A 21,667-nucleotide genomic window follows, 5' to 3' on the forward strand; every position below is an offset into this window, starting at 1 on the left:
GCCGGGCCGGGCGGGGACGCGAGGGGCCGAGGCGCGGCCCGACGGGAGGGGCGGCCCCTGGGGAGGGGGCCGAGGCGCGCGAGCCCCGGCCGGTCCCGCCCGCCCCGCCCGGAACGGGAGGGGGCTGGGGCCGCGGGGGCGGGGCGCGTGACGTCACGCCCAGCCGCGCCCCCGCCGGTGCCCAGGCTGGTGCGGAGCCGCGAGGCCCACGGGCGGGACCGGATCCGGGACCAGCCGTGGTCCCCGCACCCCACGCTCCCCATGCCGGCGGCCCCGGTCGGAAACGTCCACGCCCGGAAACATGTCAACGCCCCGAAACATGTCACCGCGGACGGCCAAGGTGCGGCCAGGTGCAACCCCGAGGGACCGGGCGGGGCGGGGCCGGGCTGGACCGGGCTGGACTAGGCCGGGCCGGAGGGGTGGGGGCGGGACCGCCTGACCTCTGACACCCCCTCCACAGCTCAGGCTGCACATCTGGCTGGCCAGATGTGGCCATAAGGACAGGGGTGTCTCCTCGCCTTGAAAATGCTCCCCCAATTGTCTGGGTAATGAGCCCACTCTGCCCGTGTCAGCCCAGCAGACACTGGGCCTTTCCCAGATGCCTACCAGCCTTGGCCTTTTGGGTCCAGAGCTGCCTTCGGGGAGGGGACAGGCTCGCCAACCCCCTCCTTTTTCCTGCCCGTGGAGCCTGACCCCTTCTAAGAACGTATACAACCAAGGCCCCCCCCAAGGTCCTGGACTGCCCGCTCCTCTTCCTGCACCCCAGTAACTCCCGCTTCTTTACCTCTCCCCTCAGAGCGGGACCTGGCCCTTCATCTCTGCTTCACCCGCTGGGGAGCAGCTCCTCCTGCAAGCGCTTTGTGGAATGAACCGCAGTGTCACTCAGGACTAGAGCTGAAAGGAAAACGTTCCCTTCCTGGCATCAGGAGACACCTAAGGCCGCCCAGCAAATGCTCTGCTCCCTCAGGCTTTCTCAGGTCCACACGCTTCTGCAGTTAATACCTTCCAAACCCCCAGATGTTTGCCTTCTCGTTAAGTGAAGGTGCCCTGCGGGGAACACATGGGTGTGCGCGCGTGTGTTGAATCCTATCACGAATGCCGCAGTTTATCCACAGAGCCCCTGTGGTGGGAGTATCTCCTCCCCATTCTCTCCCAGAACAGACAAGATGGAGGGGCTCCCCCGGAGCCTGGGTTGGGGAAGGGGGTGGAAGGCAGGGCCCAGTCCCTCACAGAAATGACTCAAATGTCCAGGCTGCCCAGGAGATGGGCAGAGCTGTTCTTCCTGGTGCACCCTGAGGGAGGCACGGTTTAGTGAGAAAGTGAGGTATTCAGCATCTCCCCACAATTTGCTGGCATTTCATTCAACTTCTAAGCTTCAACCGCCTTGAGAAAACCAAACAAGAAAAGGGGCAAACCCGAGCCCCCACCTCATGCTGTAGGTGTGGGTGCAAGGGATGGCTGTGATCAAGCCCTCCACCCCCACCCCTAAGTCGTTAAGGGATGGGTTTATTGAGCTCCTGCTCTGTGTTGTCGTAGGAGTAATTCCTGTAATAGCCACTTCCAATGTGCTACGAGTTGTACGTGCATGCACCTTTCCTTTGTCACAGCAACCTTAGGACATAGCTGCCATCACCATCCTCACCTGCAGATGAGGGCACAGAGAGGCTGAGCTACTTGCCCAGGCTCACGTAGCTAGTCAGGATTGACCCAGGTATGGAGATCAGATAAAGGATGATAAAGACAGTGACCAACCACCCTGTGCTTGAGCTCCAGGAACAGAGAGGGAACACCTAACCCAGCAGGTGCTGGGGTACATGTCCTGGCTTCAGGAGGTCTTTAGGAATCAGGTAAAGAGGGGAAAGGTGCTCGGGCGTGGGGGCGTTGGGGGGGCCTTGGTCACATACAAAGGTGGAATGGCACATACAAAGAGGTGGGAGGACGCTTGGCCTGTGCAGGAAACTAGCTCGTTTGCCAAGGCACACAAGGTACCCGGGGAATGCAGGGCAGAGGCCTCAGAGATTTCAAAGTATTGAATTCAATCGGTCATCTTTAAATAATTGTTTTAAAATATGTTTTTATTGATTGCAGAGAGAGGAGAGATAGAAACATCAGTGATGAGAGAGAATTATCAATCGGCTGCCTCCTGCACACCCCCTACTGGGGATCGAGACCTCAACCCTGGACATATGCCCTGACTGGGAATCGAACTGTGACTTCCTGGTTCATGGGTTGGTGCTCAACCACTGAGCCACACTGGCCGGTCTAAATCATTTTTAAATTTTAGTTTGAAAGCAGTGACATGGAGCCCCCAAGACACTGTAAGAAGAAAAGCTCCTTGGGGCAGAAATCAGGAGTTCCTGGTTGACAGCAGAGCTGGCTCAGGGCCAGCACGGGGTCAGGGCTCAACAATGACTGATGGTCACACTGATGGTCACACTCACCTATTCCCTGGTGCTTCAAAACGTGCCGACCGTAGGACCACGTCAGTAAGTTGAGACACGGTGAGATGGAATGTTATTAGTGTTCAGTTGGCGATAGCTGAGTCCCCAGCCTCCTAGACTGGGACTCATGTAACTCATTGCAGAGCCCCCTTGCTCCCACTATTCCAGGTTCCTGACCTAGAAATAAATCTGAGTCCAGCTGTCAGATTCCATCAAAAGTCCCCGCCCCACGGGACCCCAACCTCTGTAGGAAACACAAGCCCATCAAGTTTCCATGGATGGATATGTACCCAAGTCATCTTCAATGCCATGGGAATCCAGACTCTCAAAAAAAAAAGTGGTCCCAGCCCCTTAGAGCTCACCTTCCTGGCATTGAACTTGAGAACTTCACGGAGCAGCAGAGAAGACACTGAAGTTCACAAACCCTTCACTCTCCTTGAGCTCCCATAGGCCAGCTCATTCAACAAGGTCACCAGACAAACCTGTCCTTTTCTGCATTCTTTGCTGGCGGTCCCTCCCTGTTTGAGGCAGGTCCCTCCTTATCTGAGCTCACTGCATCACTCGAGTTCAGCAACCACGAGGGGTTCACCCCTGGGCCACATTGGCGGAGAACCTACACTGTGGCAAGTGCCGTGCTGGGAGCTGGGGTTGTAGTGACCGGGTAGTAAACTGCCCTCATGAGCTCACATCTCCATTCCCACACCCCTGAAGTCTCCCCCTGAGCTAACTCAGAGGAGAAAGACAGCCCTGCTGCCTCGCTGCCCACGGCGGCATCTGAGGAAGTGGGGGAGGGGAGCATTGTGAATGGCCAGCCCACGGAGAGGGCCACCTGAGCACCCTCTTCTAGCAGCCCTGTCCTTTCGGCAGACACACCACACATGGGTGTCCTCATCGGAGTGGTCTCTAGTGAGACCCTCACCAGCCTTTCTCTGCTCCCTCCTTGCCCTGCCCACCACGAAATTGTGCAGGAACCCAACTGTAACCTCAAAAGGGCAGGGTTCATTCCAGTTGGGCCCATCATTGTGTCCAGTGGTGCGCTGGTAAATGTTTAACAATCAGCATGTTGAGGAAAAGGAAAGCCCTGATTCACAACATTTGACAATTTCCAGGGTGTAAATATTCCTACCGTGGCCGATTTCAAGCTGCCAACATTCACGGCTGGACGTGGAGTTGGAAAGAGATGGGCCCCATGAGAGAGTAATTCCGCCCTACAGACGGCAGACCGGGGGACAGCGAACAGAGGCGGGAGGGCCAGATTCAGCTCCTGGCCCGCGGAGCCTGAAACACTTACTCTCTGGCCCTTGTACAGAAAAAGCTTGGCGACCCCTGCAACAGACATAAATAACCTCCAGAACAGAGATACTAGTAAAACATAGAAGAATAATTAGGAAGTGATGCGTTTTATTACCTTTTAAAATATATAATTTATTTCGTGGTAACTGTAATTTATTCTTGTTTAATGGCTCTTTGACAACCAGCTTGCAGGCTTCCTGAAGAAGGAACAGTCGCTCTCATGAGCCAGTAGAGATTAGTTAGCTCCAGCATGCCACTACCTGTTCCCCTGCGCCGGGCCCCGAGCCGGTGCACAGTGGCTATCTGCTGAATGGTTGGAAATCTAACTGCACTGCCAAGGGTCTAAGCACTAGGCAACATTGCCCTGACCCTTCAGTTTTTCATTCCGTTCCCTCAAACACCTCTTAGCACCTGCTGAGTGCCAGGGACTTTGTTGAGTGCTACAGATCCAGTTGACACAACATCTCCTCTTGGAGCTCAGAGTTGAGTACGGGCAACCAGATACCCACCCCCCGCAAAAATCACCACCCTCCCCGCCCCCCCAAAAAAAGTATGCCAAGAAGAACACAACCTCTTCCCTTTTCCAACTGTGTATGCCTTCGGTTGGTTTCCTACAAAGTGGGGTCCTAGCAGCACCTTTTTCCAGAGTTGAAGAAGTGAAGTGAGGTAAGCGATGCCAAGCCCACAGCCTGGCCCAGAGTGAGCCCTTGGAATAAGCTTCGGCTGTTTCACTTCACCTCCGTCATTTTAGAACCCATGTTTCTGCGGCCTCGGATATGGACCCTCCAGCCAGTCCACGTCTCTGGCCTTTCCCGTTTGCCCAACAGCTGGAGTGCAGACTCTCCCGATCAACATCTCAGCAGGGCTTCCAGCCTTCACGCTGCGGACATTGGGCCAGATCGTTCTTGGTGGCAGGCGGCGGCCCTGAGCATTGGAGCCATTCAGCAGCAGCCCGGCCTCTGCCCACAGATACGAGCGTCATTCCCAATTTGTGACAACCAAACGGTCCCAGACTTGGCCACGAGTCACCTGGGAGCCCAAGCCGCTGCTGGTTAGAAACCGGGATTTGAAGGAGGATGTTTCCCCCACCCTCCGTGGGTACAGGCAGCTCCCCAGCCACCCCGTGGGCTGCAGTCTGGGGAGATTATATTGCTCACACTCGTGCAACAGCACATTCCTCCTCAGGCACCACTTCTGGGGGTGCGGCACACCAACGCCGGCTTTATCAGACTGTCCACGAGCACAGGATGGAATAAGGTGCGGCCTCTTTTAAGTCCTGTTTTTGGAGCCTATTTAACAACACAAGGCCACACTTGTTATAAAATGCCAAGCACCAAAAGCAGGCAACAACATTGTTTGTTCTCAAGTGGTCCCTTTTCATAGCTACACGTGGGGCTGTTGCGTTTGGGGAACTCTGGAAGCTCCGTCTGAAAACTCGTTGTCTGGAAATTACATCAGCTAGGAGATCACTCCCGAACCTCATGTTCACCAGACATGAGACACCACCATAATGGCACACACACGCTGTACTGATGGCATCTAATGTGCTGATCACCTCATAAAATGTGCTACTCTTCCGATATAAGGAGAGGAGTTGTGTTTTTACCCTAAAGTTGATGAACATCTTCCTCTTCTGAGCTGAGGTGAAGTCAGCGCATTTCCTAGGCTCATTTCCTAGGGTGAATTTTGGGACACCCTTTATTACAAAGGATTGGTAGTTTATCTGGAACTAATATTTCTTACACACAGTTGATTAAGTTACATACATGCACCAAAACCTGAATAGCGGTTAGATCTGGGTAACCAAGGTCAAGGTAACCAAGGCAAGATCGAGGGTTTGTCTAAGATCCCACAGCAGAAGAGTGGAATTACAGGTCATTCCCCCCACCCACCCCCCACTTTTAAGCCAATGTTATTGAAGTATAATTTACATGAAGTCAAGTGTGCCCATTTTCAAAGAACAGGCTGACAAGTGTTGATGAACGTATAGCCCCATGTAACTGCCAGTGTAATCAAGATATTGGTATAGAACATTCCCAAGCCCAGTAGTTTCTTCCGGACCCAGCACCCCCTGATCTGCTGCTGTCACTATAGATGGTTCTTACTCCTCCTTGAACTTCATACAAATAGAATCAAATGTTGGGTACTTTTGGCCTGGCCCAATGGCTCAGTTAGTTGGAGTAACATCCCATACACCAAAAAGGTTGCAGGTTCAATTCCCCGTCAGGGCCTATACCTAGGTTGCAGGTTCCATCTGGGAGGCAACTAGTCAATGTTTTTCTTGCCCGCGCCCCCCCCCCCATTCCCCCCCCTTCTATCTTCCCCCACCCCCTTCCTCTCTCTAAAATCAGTAAACATATCCTCGGGTAAGGATTAAAAAAAAAAGTGTACTTTTGGGAATCTGAGTTCTTTGACTGCACATAACAGTTTTCGAGATGTATCCATGTGGGTGCTGACTAATACATCCAACTTGGGTGTAACCCTGTTTGGGTACATTTGGTGTTCTTTTTTATGCCACCCCCAAAGTTTCTACAATGAGCATGTATTGATTTGTTTTAATTTTTTTAAAAAAGATCAATGCCATTCATTGTTCAAAAATTCACAGGGACTTAATGAAGAGCCCAAATGCCAAGCTGCTGCCGACTCATGGGAGTGATGCCTGGCACAGCCACACGGAGGACTGAAGGCCATGGATCACATTAAAAAAATAAAAACCACTGTGTTTTTCAGATTAATTGCATCTCTCTCTCCCACACCAGCCTTTGCAGTGAGCTGCTCAAATTGACCAATTTAAGTGTGACCTCCTTTCTTCTCCTCCGTCCACTCTGAGTCAGTTGCTAAGAAGCAGTGAAAGGAAGTGTGTGCGGGGTTGGGGGATGTGTTACCTGTGTGGGGAACGTGAAGCTCTCCCGAAACTTACCCTCACCTCCCTTTGCATTGGCCACTTCAGACAACCTTCGGATGGGCAAGGTGATGAATGGCCTCACCCCATTTCACAGATTAGGAAACTGAGGCAAAGTGCCGGGAGCCGGTCCATGCTTGCTGTTTCAAGGGACCTGGCATATATGGCATACTGTTCTTAATATGTCCGGCAGCAAAGTCAAGAGTTTATCTAAGATCTCATAACAGGAGAGTGGGAAGATGCTACCCAGCAGCCCCAGGGCTTGAAGGCACAAACTTCAGATTTAGATCCCAGTTGTCCACTTTCCTTAGCTGGGTCACGTTCCCTAAATCACTTAACCTCTCTGAACCGCAGCCTCTTCATCGGAGAAGCAGAGATCCAATCATGATATTCCCGGTGGCACTAATGAGATAATGCATGGAGAGTGCTCAGAACAAGGCCTAGGACAGTGATGGCAAACCTTTTGAGCTCGGTGTGGCAGCATTTTGAAAAACCCAACTTAACTCTGGTGCCGTGTCACACATAGACATTTTTTGATATTTGCAACCACAGTAAAACAAAGACTTATATTTTTGATATTTATTTTATATATTTAAATGCCATTTAACAAAGAAAGGTCAACCAAAAAATGAGTTCGCGTGTCACCTCTGACACGCGTGTCATAAGTTCGCCATCACTGGTCTAGGAAGAAGTGAGTGGTAGGAAAAAATGGTTTCTCAATTCCTGGTCTCTTCTTTCTTCAATCACAGCACAAAACAAACCAATTGCTGCCTGCCTGAGCTGACGGGACAGGAGTGGACATTACCCTGTAACTCCAGGAAAATGTCTCACAGATGCAGAGAAATGAGAAGGCAGGCCCCAGCGTCCAGGTGTTGGCCAAGACACCTTGGTTGCAACAGAAACCAATGAGAGTCGCTTCAAAAAAGAGTGGGGCTGGGTTCTAAGGGGGCACGGTTACCTCGCCAGCGTTCCAAGGGCATCGAGGCGTCCAGGGGTCAGAAAGGGCCAGAAACTAGGGACCCAGGGGCCTTCTCTCTGCTTCATGTGTTCTGCCTCTCTGTGCATCATCCCTCCCCACACCCTGGCTTTCTCTGTGATGTCACTTCAGCACGACAGAGGTGGCCATTTGAGAGACCAGCCGGGATCAAACTAGGCTATATTTGGCCCAGTTCCAAGGGAAGGACTTGGTTGGCTCAGCTTGGGGCAGATGCCCAACCCAGCCACTTTCCAAGCCAAGTTATACAAATATGGCAACCATTCCCTAGAGGTGATAAGGACAGTGCAGGGGGGTCATTGTGAGGGGCAGGCCTCCCAGGAAATGTCTTCTTACAAATAATAACCACTTCTTTCCTTGTGTTCCCCAACCTTGTGCATTTCTTTATTAATAAGAAGAGCCAATGTCCACAAAGGGCTTCCTGTGTGCCAGTTACTGTGTGAACACTTTGCATATGTTAACGCCTTTAAATTAATCCTCACAAAATCGCTATGACTTTATTCTGTCCGTTGTACAGATGAGAAAACTGGGGTGTAGAGAGGTTACACAATTTGCCGAGGATCCCACTTGAACTCAGCCAGTCTGGCACCTGGCCTGCTCTCTTAGCCGCCAGTCTGTGTTGCCTTATTTTAGCCCCGATCACGCATTTTAAAAAAAATATTTTAAATTGATTTTTAGAGAGAGAAGAATAGAGAGGGAAAGAGAGAGAAACATCGATGTGAGAGAGAAACATCTGCCTCTTGCACATGCCCTGCCGGGGATTGAGCCCGCAACCAGGCACGTGCCCTGACCAGGAAGGAAACCAGCAACCTTTCAGGGCACCGGACAACGCCCAACCACTGAGCCACACTGGCCAGGGCCCCGTCATGCATTTTGTATTTCCTGTTAGCCCATGTCTCTCAAAATGGAAAAAAAAAAGATGAGGAAGGGGAAGAATGCAATAGCTGACATTTTACAACAGCGTTTAACAGCTCACAGTGGGAAGCGCTGGAACTCTGCTGGCTGACCTCACTGTTTCATTCTGAACTGGAGTTCGGGGAGCAGGCGTGGTAGCGAGCTAGTCCCCCGTGACCCTCCCTGGGCCTGGGACCCCCTGGGGCAGACTTGGAACCTCTTTGCCTCTTACCCTGCACCTGTACACAGCAGGCACTCAATAAGGTTTGGTGTTGCTGAGAAAATGTGTTCCTCGCTTTGTTAAAATCTGGTCCCTGTGAGAACACAACGGAGGGGGGCCAAGGAAACAACATACACGTGAGAACCCAGACACGGCTCGCCAGCCGGCCTAGGAGGAGCTGGGATCACAGCAGGTCTGCGCCAGGCCTCCTCTCGCCCCTCCGCCATGTCTCCTGGCCTCCCTGGGAGTCTGCTTGTGGGCCTGGTGCTGGGCCCACAGTGGACTCCTCGGCCCAGTCCCCAGGCTAAGTGGCCACCGTCGCCCAGTTTCCCCACTCCGCATATCCAGGTAAGGGGCCTGATTGATCCGGTCAGTCTTTGTCCAGCCAGGCCTCCGAGTTCTGGTTCCGGGCCTGAGGCTCAAAGAAGGAAAGTAAGCTGCCCAGGTCTCCCCCAGAGAGAAGGCCGCCAAGCGGATTCCGGTCCGCCAGCCCCTGAATGAGGGACCTGGGGCCGCTGCAACACAGCCCCACAAGCTGGGAGCTCGCACAACAGAGATGACTCTCCCAGAGCTCAGGAGCCAGAAGTTCAGAACCGAGGTGTCAGCAGGGCTGGGCCTTCTGGGGGCTGAGAGGAGGGCCTGCTCCCGGCCCCACCCCGGCTCCGGCTGGTTTGCGGGCCATCTCTGGCTTCCCTTGGCTTGTAGGCAGACGTCTCGCCCCAATCTCCGCCTTCATGCTCCAGGCGGCTCCCTGAGTGTGGCTGTGTCCAAGCGTCCTCCTTTTATAAGGACAAGTCATGCTGGCTGAGGGGCCCACCCTACTGCAGCATGACCTCATCTTCACTTACTACATCGGCAGCCACCCGAGCTCCAAATAAGGTCACATTCTGAGGTCCTGGGGGCTAGGACTTTGACGTCTTTTCCCCCCCCCGCTTTTTAAAAATTTTTTAAAATAGATTTTTAGAGAGACAGAAGGGAGAGGGAGAGGGAAACATTGATGTGAAAGCACAACATTGATCTGCGGCCCCCCCCCCCCCCCCCTCCCCGCCACCTGCATGCGTCGAGTCCGCAACCTGGGTATGTGCCCTGACTGGGAATTGAACCAGCCTCGTTTCAGTATGTGGGATGATGCCCAACCAACTGAGCCACACTGGCCAGGGCTTTGGCATCTTTTTCTTTTTTTTTTTAATATATTTTTATTGATATCAGAGAGGGAGAGGGAGAAAGATAAAAACATCAATGAAGAGAGAGAATCATTGATGGGCTGCCTCCTGCACACCCCCTACTGGGGACCGAGCTGCTGCAACCAAGCATGTGCCCTGACCGGGAATTGAACCATGACCTCCTGGTTCATAGGTCGATGCTCAACCACTGAGCCATGCCTGCCGGGCTGACATCTCTTTGAGGGACATATTCAATCCATTACAGAGCCCAAGACCTGCCACAGAAGTGCCCCTCAGTTCTGCCCCCGGGTAGTTCTCACCACAACGCACCCCGATCCCAGGCCTCCTTTTGTCCCCGGAGGGTGTCGCTCATCTTGCTTTCTCTGGGACAGGCCTGGACGCAGGTGTGCCCTCCTGCCCCCACGCTCACACCAGAGCGTTCATAGGGAGCAGGTGTGATTCCAGAGGACGCACTGTGGGTGCCCTGGGCGGCGCATGACTGACTCTGGGGGAGGCACCTGGGGAGGCTCCCTGCAGAAGGACAGCCAGGTTCACAGGCAGTTGCAGAGGCTCACCCCGGACGGCTCACCGTGGGCTAATGAATTCCATTAGCGACCCAGGAATCAAAGGCGGCTAGTGGAACCCTGGCCCTGTGGTTGCACAGTGGCAGTGGTTGGCAGGTGGCTGGGTCCTGGGCCAGGGATTCAGGCAAGTGGCCCATTTCTATTTTATTCACTTTTCCCTTTGGTTGGGCTAAAATTTTTAAGCAGGTTTTACCCAGAGGTTAACTAGCCAAGTCCTCCCTGAGGGTCAGTTTTGAAAGCCCTGGATCTGGGTTCAGGATGGGAAGCCAGCTCCGCCCCTTGCTTCAGCCATTGGCAGACATTACTAGTCCATCGTCAACGCTACCTCAGAGCCCAGGCCAGAAGGTGGCAGGGTGGGGCCTGGGACCCAGAACCACATGCGCTGGAGTTTGCATTCACTTCCTACTTTGATTCGGTGAGCCATGGTTTTGAGCCTGTTCCTGCGTTTGCCTTTTTAAAAAAAAAAAAAAATTTACTTGATATAATCTTTTATTCTTATAAGTTGGGATGGAATGTTTTCTAAACTAAATTACACTTCCATGTCTTAAAATAAGCCATATTGGACCAAATTAGTTGCCTCGGTATTTGGTGCTACAATATGAACCGGGAGCTAGAACCATAATTATAACTGGTAAGATCGCTTAGGGAGCCTCCAAGAACTAGTCCCTTTCTTCGAGGGCCGGTCCTGAAAAACCGAGTAAGAAAGCAGAGACATAAAAGAAGGGCCAGGAAACTAGCCTGATGCCCGATCACTGCTAAAGTACACGATGGGACTTTGTGTGAGATCCAGCGGACCTGCTTTCTGAAGCTCAGGATCAGCTGGTGTTTGCCATCTTAAAAGGAAAAGTGCTAGAGGGGCCACCAGCACATTCATATCCCAGCAAACTTGACCCTTCCTGCAATTCCAGGGGGGCAATGACAGGACCATTTGCCTTGCCAGAGCTAAACCAAAACCCTAGGGGGTGCAGAAGGGGGAAACTAAGGTTCAAAGAAGGGGATACTTTCCCAAGACCACACAGGCAATGGGTGGCCCCCCAACCCAGAGCTCCCCCCGCCCCCCATCTCCTGCTTCTCTTCTGCAGCAGCTGATGGGAGACGCCTGTACCTGAGTATTTCTCATCTGCCCGCTTGCTGTCCAAGTCTGTGCTGTCGGATCCCCAGGGAGGCTCCCCTTTCTCTTGCTCCATCTGCTCCAGCCCCTGGAGCTGGGCTGTGTGCTCCCGCTCCATCCCTAATGACTTGTGTGTGGCTTGCATCCTTTCTTGGGATTTCTGCAGCTTTTCACACCTTCTCCAAGCTTCCTCTGGGCCTCCATCCTGGTGTCCCCATCCTCAGCCCCAGGGAAGGGACTGATCTTGGCTCCTGGCCCAGACTCTGCCCTGACCATTTCCACGGAGCCCCTCTGGCTCTGGTTCCCAACCCCACACCCCTTATTCCACCTGCTGCAACTTCCTGATGCTGGTGGCCTCCCCGAGAGTCTAATAGAGGAGGTGGACGCAGCAAACAATGTGAAGACCGACCCCAGTGTGTGGCTGTGAAAAGATGTAGCAGGCAGGGACTTCTTACATTTCTTTTTGTTACCAAAAGACATATTTTCACTTGGTAAAATAAGAAGATATCGATAAATTTTAAAGTGCAAATAATAATGAATATTAATTAGGCACCTAATATAGTCTAAGAACCACGCACATATTAGCTCATTTAACCCTCAAATGAGAAATTCTACAGGATAAATGACATAGTTTCTCCAACAAATAAATATTTTTTTCACAAATTTTTCTTCAACAAATAAATAGTAAAGAAAAAAGTGAGAAAGGGGACAGTCTTTAGATAAAAAGAGACTTAAAAGTGTCATCGACTGTAGAGGGACAGGCAGATGGATAGACATGACAAAGGAAGTACAGTGACATGGTAGTGGTTGAATCAGGGTTTCTGCAGGAGCTCACTTGTGAATTCTTCCACCTTTGCTAGATGTTTGAAAACTGTCCTAATAAAATGCTGCCAGGGAGGATATATCAGCCAAATGTAATGTGTGGATCATAATTAAGCAAATAAAATTTAAAATACATTTACAGGACAATTAAACACAATATTTTTAGGTAATATTAAGAAATTGTTTTCAAAACATTTAGGGGTGATAATCGAATTGTGGCTGGTTTTTTGTTTGTTTGTTTGTTTGTTAAAGAGTCTCTCTATTTGGGATTTGATTTAAAAAACCGCAGGGCCCTGGCCGGTGTGGCTCTGTGGATTGAGTGTCCCATCCACCAAGAAGTTTCACTGGTTTCATTTCCCATCTGGGAACATGCTCAGGTTTTGGGCTGGATCCCCAGTAGGGGGCATGCAGGAGGCAGCCAATTGATGTTTCTCTCTCATAGATCTCGCTCTCTCTCTCTAAAAAAAATATATATATTAAAATAATCAGCAGGAAGAGGGTTGGGGAGGTAGAGATGAAACAAGATTGGCAGTTATGAAGTGGGTAACAGGCTCATAGACTATTCCTTCTTCTTTTGTGAAGGTTTGAAACGTCCCATATGAAGAGTTTCCTTTTTGAAACCCACTCTGTTGGCAGATACCATCATCTTGCAGCGGAGGAAGCTGTCCATGTCAGGTGATTTGCCCGCGATGACCCAGCCGGTAGATCCCTAAGTAGGGATTGTTTTTTAAGAGTTCCTACCTGACATCTCATCACCCACACTTCGTACTTGGATGAATGTCCTTCTAGATCTTCTCTGCTTAGAAAAGGATTTTGAAATTAAAAAATAAAAAGATTTTGAATGACTTAGAAATATATATACGGCCTGACTCCACCTCTGCACAACACACATTACGTTAGTGTGGCCCTAAACAACCCTCCACGGAGGCGCTAACCCACACGGAGCGCGGTCCAAGCCCAGCGCCCTCACCCGGGCGATTTGGGGGCGCGCATTCATCCTCCGGCATTAGCATCAGGTCATATCATTGTCCCCATTGGTACCGAGGAGGAAACAAACGCGGAAAGGAGAGGTGGCTGGTCCGAGGGCACAGAGCCAGTAACTGATGGGAAACTCGTGCACGTGTTTGATGATGTGGCTGCAGTTAGACCGCCTGCCCCTCCTGCCTGCAACCTGCAGGAGGGCAGCACCTGTCTGCCTCCCTCACAGCGCACCTCACGTGCCGGGGTGAGTGGACAAAGAGGCGTGGCTGGGATTTGAATCCCCCCCCCTGCCCCCCCAGCACCAATCAGCTACTATACTAGGCACCCTTTTTGAAAAAAAATTGTGGTAAAATACACATAACATAACATTTACCATTTTGACTACTTTTAAGTGTACAGTGCCATGGCATTAAGTATACTCACATTGTTGTATAACCATCACCACCACCCACCTTTAGAACTTTTCATCTCCCAAACTGAAACTCTGTCCCCATTGAACACTAACCCCCCACGTCCCTCCCTCCCTCCCTCCCTCCCTCCCTCCCTCCCTCCCTCCCTCCGCTCCTCGCTCCCACCATCCTACTTTCGTCTCTATAAATCAGAGTTCTGTCCTAGCTGGTTCGGCTCAGTGGATAGAGCATTGGCCTGCGGACTGAAGGGTCCTGGGTTCGATTCCAGTCAAGGGCACATGCCTGGGTTGCAAGCTCGATCCCCAGTAGGGGGCGAGCAAGAGGCAGCCGATCAATGATTCTCTCTGGTCATTGATGTTTCTATCTCTCTCTCCCTCTCCCTTCCTCTCTGAAATCAATAAAAATATGTTTAAAAAATAAAAAGAAAAAGAAAATAAATCGGAGTTCTCTGGGTACCTCCCGTGAGTGCAGCCGTGCAGTACTTGTCCTTCTGTGATGGGCTTATTCCACCTGGCCTCATGTCCTCAAGGCTCATCCTTGTTCCATGCGTCAGAATGTCTAACATTTTATTGTATATAAAGGGGAGAGCAAACGTAGGTTCACAGTTGTTCACATGGAAAAATATATAATAGAAGAAATAGTAATACAAAAATAAACTGTTTCATGTACTCCCCACTGCAAACCTACTTTCGCCCTCCCCTTTTTATGTACCATATCTTGTTTACCCATTTACCCATCGATGGACATTCAGCCTGTTTCTACCTTTTTGCTATTACAAATAATGCTGCCGTGAACAGGGATTCACACACCTCTCTCTCTTTGGACCCCTGTTTGTTTGTTTAAGGGGTATATGCCCAGAAGTAGGATTGCTGGAGCCAATGGCAATTTTCTTTTCCACCCTTCTGAATCATAACTGATGCTGTGTGTGTGTTTTTTTTGTTTTTTTTTGTTACCTAATTCTAAGCCTTTCTGTGTGGCCATGTTTTTGTCATTTGGGTGGCTAGTCCTGGGTCTGAGAGAGACAGAGTGGTTCCTGCCGACTTCACGCAGGCCGCCTCATCCTGCCCCTCCCTCCTGTCTCTGCCTGGCCCACCGAGCCAGCTCGTGCCCATGGCTCAGAGTCAGGGGCTCAGACTAGCTGAGGGCCCTGGATCACACCTGAGAGTCCCCTTCATGCCTGCGTCTGCACTGTGTGCCCTGTGGTCACCCCTTGCATGGGCACGTTCCCCTCCTGTACCCTGCTCTCTCCCTGGAGCCCAGGTCCCGGGCTCTCGGTGAGGTTGCATGAAGGAACGTTATCGAAGGAATTAAGTAATTACGTCCTCTCCTGGGGGTTGCTGCCAACTTTTCAATATTATGAACAAGGCAACAACAAAGAGAGGATTTTCTTCATGCTATTGAATCAGTTCCTGAAGACATAGTTCCCAAGAGTGGGATAGCTTGACTGTGGATTTGGGAGCAGGGGCAGGAAATGGAAGGAAAAGGCGGGCTGGGTGCCATTCACTGAGCCGGGGAGCCGGGAGGAAGCGATGCTGGTGAGGGAAGGATGGTTGAGGAGGGCTCCTTTCCCACCCATTTCACAGGTGGTCCCTGTAGTGGCTTGAATGGTGGTCCCAAAAGATATGTCTATCTACCCAGAACTTGTGAATGTGACCTGGTTCTGGCCAATGTGATTAAAGATCTCAAGATGAGCCCCTCCTGGATTGAGGGGGACCTTACATCCAATGGCAAGTCCTCAGAAGAGAACAGAAGGTGAACAGACACGGAGAGGAGGCCATGTGAAGATGAGGACGGAGACTGGAGTGATGCACCCACAAGCCAAGGAACTAAGAGGGAGGCCCGACAGGTCCTCCTGGGCGTCTCCAAAAGGAACCAGTCCTGCCGATACCTGGACTCCAGGTGTCTAGCCCCTGAATTATGAGAATACAATTCTGCTATTTTAAGGCACCAAGTCTGTGGCAATCTGTTCTGGCAGCCACAGGTAGCTAATACCGTCCCCATCTCCATAGCCCCTGCCAGAAGGACACAGCCCCCGCTGCAGGCACCCGCGTCACTGTGCTGAGGGCTCAGGCCTTTCAGAGGGGGAGCCTGGGGTGTGCAGTGGGTGTTGATGCCGGGGGACGGATGTCCTGGCCGCAGCCCACCGGGGAAGCAGAGCATGGATTGGGGTGGTGCACCCATTGACACGCCAGGTGGGAAGACAAGATTAGATTCTTCTCATACATCACACACTCAAATAATTCCTGGTGGACCGAAGCCAAGATGTGAGAAACAAAACTTGAAATTATTTAGTAGCAAACATCTTGGCTTCGGTCCACCAGGAATTATTTGAGTGTGTGATGTATGAGAAGATGTGAGAAACAAAACTTGAAATTATTTAGTAGCAAACATCAGAGAGTATTTTCATGACCTTGGTGTAGGGGAGGATTTCTTAAACAAGATAAGCCCTGGTGCTGAGAGCATTTGAGCGCATTCGAATGGAAAACCTCTGCGTCAAGGATACCACACTCTGGTGTAAAGAGGAGATATGGACCGGCAGGGGAGCCTTAATGCAGGTAAGAATCCAGGCTTTACAAAGAATTCCTACAAAGTGATATGAAGGATACTCTTAACCTCAACTGAAAAAAAAAAAAATTGGGCCAAGGTACACAGGGAATTCCCCGAGGCAGAAGCAAAACATAAACTCAATCTCACTAAAAAACTGGGGGGAGGGTGCGAATTCAATGACGTCCTGGTGGCAAATGTGAGCTGGTGGCACCCGGTTGGAAAGTGGGTGGACTGCGTCCCAATCCCATTCACACGTCAAAACACTCACCCCCGCACCTCAGAATGTGGCTCCCGTGGAGACAGGGCCTTTAAAGAGGCAATTCAGATAAGAAGAGGTCGTAGTGGTGGGCCCTAACCCAATATGCCTGGTGTCCTTTTAAGAAGGGGAGATTAAGACACACACACACACACACACACACACACACACACACACACTCACACACACACACTTCAAAAGAACAACACGGCATGGCAATTTTCTCTCCCTATTTTCTTTTCATAAAGAAACAGAAAATTCATCTTTCACATCACGGCAATAGAAAAGAACAAAAACATGCCAAGAAAGAAGCTGCCAGTGAGACAACATGAATCCAGTTTCCAGCGAAAAAAGTGTGCAACTCCCACAGCCTGGAAACTCACAAGGGCCCAGGAGGAAATTCAAAGAGTAAATAAATTTTTTTTTAAAATATATTTTATTGATTTTTCACAGAGAGGAAGGGAGAGAGATAGAGAGAGTTAGAAACATCGATGAGAGAGAAACATCGATCAGCTGCCTCCTGCACATCCCCCACCGGGGATGTGCCCGCAACCCAGGTACATGCCCCTGACCGGAATCAAACCCGGGACCTCTCAGTCCGCAGGCTGACGCTCTATCCACTGAGCCAAACCGGTCTCGGCAAAGAGTAAATAAATTTAAAGGAAATGTTCAACCTTGTGCTCGCTTCGGCAGCACATACACTAAAATTGGAACGATACAGAGAAGATTAGCACGGCCCTGCGCAAGGATGACACGCAAATTCGTGAAGCGTTCCACATTAGAAAAAAGGAAAAAGGAGACATTCAACCTCAGGAGGGGCCCAAATCCCCACCCCCACCTGCACACATCAGGGACCTTGGGGGTGGGGGTGGGGGGGTGGGGAGGGGGCTACGGGAACTGAGGGGGGTGGGGGTCTGGGAGTTCCCACCTGAGCTGGCCAACCCAGAAAGCCCTGAAAATGACAGGGAGCAAGTGCCCTGGAGAGGGTGTCTGCTGGGTGCGGCAGGGACCAGGTGGAAGAAGGTGGAAGAGACCAGGGCCATGACGGGAGGCCAGGGGCTTCCCTGTGATGGTCTTATTATTATTATTATTATTATTATTATTATCATTATTATTAATATACTTTTATTGATTTTAGAGAGGAAGGAAGAGGGAGAGAGATAGAAACAGGCTCCTGTGATGGTCTTAAACACAGACAGCTGGTGACTGCCTCTGCCATGGGGCAGCTAATAGTCCAAGAAACTATGAGTCCTGGCCAATGGCTCAGTGGTTAGAGCACCAGCTTACCCACCAAAGGGTGGCAGATTCAATTCCTGGTCAAGTGCATGTACCTGGGCTGCAAGTTTGATCCCTGGCCCCAGTCAAGGCAAGTGCGGGTCTCTCTCTCTCTCTCTCTCTCTCTCATTCTCTCTCTCTCTCTCTCTCTCCTCTTCTTTCCCTCTCTTTCTCTTTCCCTTCCCCCCTCTCTTCCTTCTCTCCCTCCCTCCGTCCTTCCCTCCCTCTCTCTCTAAAAATCAATGGAAAAATATCCTTGGGTAAGAACTAACAACAACAAAAAAAACATCATGACAGTGCCATTTTACCCCATGTCCAATTTTTTGAATAAGGCCCTGTTCTGGAAAGATGTGGCAACTGGACCAGGAGACCACGAGTGCCTATTTAGTGAGCGCCTACTGTGTGCGGCCAATTCTGGGCACTGGGGTGCCCCCTGGTGTCTGTGTGGGCGGGGTGAGGTCCCCTGCCCCCCACTCCTAGCAGCAGTGGGTCAGGAGGAGGGAGAGGACGGCCCTGGAGCTGGCGCCCAGGCACTCGGCTCCTTCTCTGCTCACAAGTCTCTGAGGGACGAAGCGTCGTCCGCCTCTCACCAGGCTGACCACCTCCTCCCACTCTGCCTGGGGCAGGCCTGGCTTTGCACCAAATGCTCCATATCCTGGGGGTCCAGGGCTCCCCGAGAGTCCACAGTGGCCGGGTGGGGCAGAGAGAGAAGTCAAAGGCACCCAGGCCACCGCGCTTTGAGGAAGCCCCCTGACATGTCTTTTTGACAAGAGTGGCTGGTCCCAATGCTAGTCCCCAACCCTGTGTTGGTATCAAGCCAACGTCTTCTTGGAAAAGCAAGGTGGCAATTTGTACTGAGCCGTAAAATTGTTCATCGCCGGTGACTGAACAGCGCTATGCTTAGAAATCTATCCTAAGGAAATTATCCTATCTTTTATTATTAAAAAGCTTTTGCAAAGAACATGTTCTCTGCAGCACTATCTGGGAGAGAAAATACACCTCAGGAGCCCACATAGGGTGACGGCTGTGTACACGGTGACCCGGCTGCCCGGGGACATCGCCGCTCGGCCGTCACGGCGTAGCTGGCGGTGCCTGTGGCAACACGGAACACTCTCACCAGGTGGGGAGCGTCTCCTGGGACAGAGTGAAAACAATGTGTGTCTTCTGCCTGCAGTTTTGCAAAATGCATCTGATTGAGGACAAGGCTGGAGAGGAATGCGCAGAGTGCTAGGGGGGCTGCGAATAAGGAACGATTTTTAAAAATTAAAGGTGGTTTTCCATCCCCCTCTATTGTCTTTTAAAAAGCAAGGAAGGGAAGCTTGGAATTTGCTGCCCAGACCGGCTCGTGCACGTGGACAAAGGCAGCACTTGCAAAGATGGTCTGCGTGGCACTGGCGGGAACAGCACGTGCTTAGAAGCAACCTGAATACCCTGCAGGAGGGGAACGGTTACTAAATAAAAAGCTGGCACCTCCATACGATGGAGGACCACGCGGCTGTTGGAAAGAATGAGGCAGCTGTCCAGCTATGAGATGACCATTAAGATACAATAAGTAAGAAAGGCCAAGTGCAGAAGTGTGCCGAGAATGCTGCTATGTGTGTAAAAATGACACACGCACATACGGAGGTACCTAGATTCCTACATAAGCACAGACTGTGGAAGGACATCCTGGGACTCTGTGAGGGGTCCAGGTATTAGGGAGACAAGGATGGGAGGGCGTGTACCTCCACTCCATGCATTCGGTACCTGCGGTGGGTTAAATGGTGCCCCTCCCCTCCCCAATATACATCCAGGTCCTAATTCCCAAAAACCTGTGAATGTGACCTTATTTGGGGGCAGATGTGCAATGTGATTCAGGTAAGGATCTCCAGATGAGACCATTCTGGATTCCCTGGGTGGGCCCTAAATCCAATGACAAGTGTCCTTGTAAGGGACTCAGAGGTGAGATGCAGAGAGAAGAGGCCACACGAAGACAGAGGCAGAGGTGGCAGGGATGTGGCCACAAGTCCAGGACCACCTGGGGCCACCAGGAGCTGCATGAGGGGAAAATGGAATCTCCCCCAGCGACTCCAGAGGGAGCATGGCCCTGCTCACACCTCCGTCTCAGACTCCCGGGCTCCAGAACACTGAGAAGATAAATTTATGTTGTTTTACTTATTTTTTAAAATATATTTTCATTGATTTTAGAGAGGAAGGGAGAGGAAGAGATAGAAACATCAACGATGACAGAGAATCATTGATCAGCTGCCTCCTGCACGCCCCCCACTGGGGGATGGAGCCCACAAGCCTGACCGGGAATTGAACTGGGACCTTCTGTTTCACAGGTCAACGCTCAACCACTGAGCCACACTGGCCGGGCAATTTCTGTTGTTTTAAACACCCCAGCTTGTGATAATTTGTTACAATTACCCTAGAAAATGAACACAGCACCTTTTGGATTTTTTTGGGGGGAGGGGGTATATGATCAGAATTCCTGTTCAAAATAAACTTAACATATACAAAAATACTCATAGAAGCTTTACTCATAAGCACACTAAACTGCAAACAACCAGGACATCTGCCAAGAGCAGAGGGGAAACAAGCGGCCGTGGCTGTGAACACAACGGGACCCTTAGACTCGGAGATGCGGTAGAAGAGACGGATGGACTAGCGATCCGCCGCATGGCGAGCCGCACAGCCAGCCTGACCACTGAGAGAAGGAGCCAGACACAGAGCCACCCACGTGGTTCCGTTTGTCTGAAGTCCAAGGACAGACCCGCCGGTGCAGGTCAGAGCAGGGCTAGCTTGGAGGGTGCTGCCTGGGAGGGGATTCGGGCAGGAGATTTGGGCTCGAGTTCCGCATCTTGATCTCAGTGGTAGTTTCTCCGAATAAACATGTACACAGCGTCACGGAGCTGGACACGTAAGGTTTGTTCATTTTAAGGAATATATGCTCGACCTTAATTTAAAAAAGAAACAATAATGGTGGGGCAGGAGATCCCCTTCGAAGAGCCAGGCCCCTCATTTTAGAACGCTCTGGCCTGGAACAAATCCAGAACGAACGATGAAAGGCACAAGAGACCTTGAGGAGCATCTGCTTCCGAATTCTCAGCTCCCAGAGGAGGCTCAGGGAGGCTGCATCATCAGGCACACGTCCCTGCAGCTAAGGGGTGACCCAGCAAGGGGACACCTGCTCGCCTGTTTCACGACACAGCCCCTCCTCCATCACAGCCGGGGCAGGCTCCAGGCTGGAAGCGAGGGAAGCCGCGGAGCAGACCTTGCTCTGGGTGAGGGGACACAGGGGCCGTCGGTGCTGGCACTGGACACTGGGCCTGGCGGACGTCAGCAGCCTCCTCGCCATCGCAGAGATGATCAACTGTGTTCCCGCCTTCTCCTCTGCTCCCTGCAGTGTGTGTGTATCTTCTTGGTTTTCACAGAGCCCAGTCACGTGTGGGGCTCACACATGTGGTCACCAGTGGGCCACAGGTCTCGCTGGCACTCCAGGGAGGGGCTGGGGGGCAAATAAGGGAGTAACGTGGACACCACCCTGGAAAGTCCGCCATCAGGGGAGGCCTGAATCATGGGCTCAAACACTGCAGCCTGCAGGGCAGGGGCAGGGGCAGGGGCAGGGGCAGGGGCAGGGGCAGGGGCAGGGAGCAGAGCACGGGGCTTGGGGGCTGGGACGGGAGAGGGTGGGGGATGGGGTGAGGGAGCAGCATCGGAGAAGGGCCTGGAGGACGGGTCAGGGGGAGGGGGTGGGGTGAGAGAGGGGAAGGCCGGGAGGAGCAGGGGCAG

At 51.7% G+C, this 21,667-nt stretch overlaps 1 long non-coding RNA gene and 1 other non-coding gene across 2 annotated transcripts; both read left to right on the forward strand.

Annotated features, from left to right (window-relative positions):
* The first annotated feature begins 66 nt into the window (after positions 1-66).
* On the forward strand, positions 67-5,975 carry LOC118674179. The gene is made up of 3 exons (XR_004973596.1): positions 67-340; positions 797-1,847; positions 2,285-5,975. It is a non-coding gene; the product is annotated as an uncharacterized LOC118674179 (long non-coding RNA).
* An 11,320-nt stretch (positions 5,976-17,295) lies between these two features.
* LOC118674900 lies at positions 17,296-17,401 on the forward strand. The gene has a single exon (XR_004973746.1). It is a non-coding gene; the product is annotated as a U6 spliceosomal RNA (small nuclear RNA).
* The last annotated feature ends 4,266 nt before the right edge of the window (positions 17,402-21,667 follow it).

This window comes from Myotis myotis, unplaced genomic scaffold (genome assembly GCF_014108235.1).
Source record: "Myotis myotis isolate mMyoMyo1 unplaced genomic scaffold, mMyoMyo1.p scaffold_m19_p_19, whole genome shotgun sequence".
NCBI lineage: Eukaryota > Metazoa > Chordata > Mammalia > Chiroptera > Vespertilionidae > Myotis > Myotis myotis.